At 58.2% G+C, this 2,500-nt stretch overlaps 1 pseudogene; it reads right to left on the bottom strand.

Annotated features, from left to right (window-relative positions):
* The window catches only part of LOC124563790, a 5,977-nt pseudogene that overhangs the window by 2,217 nt on the left and 1,260 nt on the right, over positions 1-2,500 (bottom strand).

The raw sequence follows: 2,500 nt of genomic DNA, 5'->3' as shown, positions 1-2,500 counted from the left end.
AGACTTACGTAATGCAGAGCCATCGACTGAGGAGTGGAGGCGCTCGGCCCAACACCGGCCCAGTTGGTAACTGGACTTAATCACGTCCCCACGCCATTGCAAGGCGTTGTCCAGTTGGCAGATTTCACGTCGCAGCAAGTCCTGGGAAGAATCGTCCACAGCCACACCTAAACCCTGTATCTTCGCCAGCCTCCTCCTTCGAAGAAGTGGACCAAGCCAGCGGGCTGATGGAACCCCCAAGCCCCCATGAGTTATTGGGGCATGGAAGTATCCAACAGGTGTATCCGCTGGGAGACGCAGCCAAGTTCGAACAGCTGCCCGCACACAGACATCCAGGGATGTGAGGGCCCCCAGACGAGTTCTCCCCAAGGCCAGACCATGGTAAATACCCGGGAGGATTACGGACCGAAGGGAATACAGTCTCTGCTGAGGCTTTAGTGGAGCACGCTTAATGATGTCAAGCTGCTTCTCGACCTCCCGCCGAGGATGGAACAAACTTCGTCCGCCGGTGGTGAATTGCAGTCCCAGATACTTAAATGTATCTTCCATCGCCAGTGCTGGAATGTTTTGGACACCAGCACGAAAGATGACTGTCTCGTCGACCTTGGTCTTCTTCTCCCGGCCTGATGACACCAGGGCGAGAGAGAAGCACTTTCGTGGGTTGACCTCAAGGCCGAGGTCACCCAAGGCCGACGTGGCGATGGTAAGAAGTTCCTGCAATCCATCACGAGTCTCGGCGAACAGCAGGAGGTCGTCGGCGAATGCAGCAGCATTTACTCGCCGTCCGAGAATGCGTGCCCCAACATGCTCAGGGAGACGGGATAAGAGGATGTCTACAGCCATGTTAAAAAGGATGGGGGACAAAGGGTCACCCTGCCGAAGAGAGTCATAGTTACTCCCGCCGTTTACCCGCGCTTGCTTGAATTTCTTCACGTTGACATTCAGAGCACTGGGCAGAAATCACATTGCGTCAACACCCGCTAGGGCCATCGCAATGCTTTGTTTTAATTAGACAGTCGGATTCCCCCAGTCCGTGCCAGTTCTGAGTTGATCGTTGAATGGCGGCCGAAGAGAATCCGCGCACCCGCGCGCCCCCGGAGGAGCACGCTAAGGCGGACGCGGCCTCGCAGCAAGGAAGATCCGTGGGAGGCCAAGGCACGGGACCGAGCTCGGATCCTGCACGCAGGTTGAAGCACCGGGGCGCGAACGCCGCGCAGGCGCGCGCATCCTGCACCGCCGGCCAGCACGAGGCCAACCAACGGCGAGAGCAGACCACGCCCGCGCTAAACGCCCGCACTTACCGGCACCCCTACGGCACTCACCTCGCCCAGGCCCGGCACGTTAGCGCTGACCCACTTCCCGACCAAGCCCGACACGCCCCGATCCTCAGAGCCAATCCTTATCCCGAAGTTACGGATCCAATTTGCCGACTTCCCTTACCTACATTATTCTATCGACTAGAGGCTCTTCACCTTGGAGACCTGCTGCGGATATGGGTACGAACCGGCGCGACACCTCCACGTGGCCCTCTCCCGGATTTTCAAGGTCCGAGGGGAAGATCGGGACACCGCCGCAACTGCGGTGCTCTTCGCGTTCCAAACCCTATCTCCCTGCTAGAGGATTCCAGGGAACTCGAACGCTCATGCAGAAAAGAAAACTCTTCCCCGATCTCCCGACGGCGTCTCCGGGTCCTTTTGGGTTACCCCGACGAGCATCTCTAAAAGAGGGGCCCGACTTGTATCGGTTCCGCTGCCGGGTTCCGGAATAGGAACCGGATTCCCTTTCGCCCAACGGGGGCCAGCACAAAGTGCATCATGCTATGACGGCCCCCATCAACATCGGATTTCTCCTAGGGCTTAGGATCGACTGACTCGTGTGCAACGGCTGTTCACACGAAACCCTTCTCCGCGTCAGCCCTCCAGGGCCTCGCTGGAGTATTTGCTACTACCACCAAGATCTGCACCGACGGCGGCTCCAGGCAGGCTCACGCCCAGACCCTTCTGCGCCCACCGCCGCGACCCTCCTACTCGTCAGGGCTTCGCGGCCGGCCGCAAGGACCGGCCATGACTGCCAGACTGACGGCCGAGTATAGGCACGACGCTTCAGCGCCATCCATTTTCAGGGCTAGTTGCTTCGGCAGGTGAGTTGTTACACACTCCTTAGCGGATTCCGACTTCCATGGCCACCGTCCTGCTGTCTTAAGCAACCAACGCCTTTCATGGTTTCCCATGAGCGTCGATTCGGGCGCCTTAACTCGGCGTTTGGTTCATCCCACAGCGCCAGTTCTGCTTACCAAAAGTGGCCCACTTGGCACTCCGATCCGAGTCGTTTGCTCGCGGCTTCAGCATATCAAGCAAGCCGGAGATCTCACCCATTTAAAGTTTGAGAATAGGTTGAGGTCGTTTCGGCCCCAAGGCCTCTAATCATTCGCTTTACCGGATGAGACTCGTACGAGCACCAGCTATCCTGAGGGAAACTTCGGAGGGAACCAGCTACTAGA

The sequence above is a fragment of the Schistocerca americana genome, unplaced genomic scaffold (assembly GCF_021461395.2).
Source record: "Schistocerca americana isolate TAMUIC-IGC-003095 unplaced genomic scaffold, iqSchAmer2.1 HiC_scaffold_124, whole genome shotgun sequence".
NCBI classification, from domain to species: domain Eukaryota; kingdom Metazoa; phylum Arthropoda; class Insecta; order Orthoptera; family Acrididae; genus Schistocerca; species Schistocerca americana.
The sequence above is the reverse complement of the archived record's forward strand: the minus strand, read 5'-3'. Positions and strand labels throughout refer to the sequence as shown.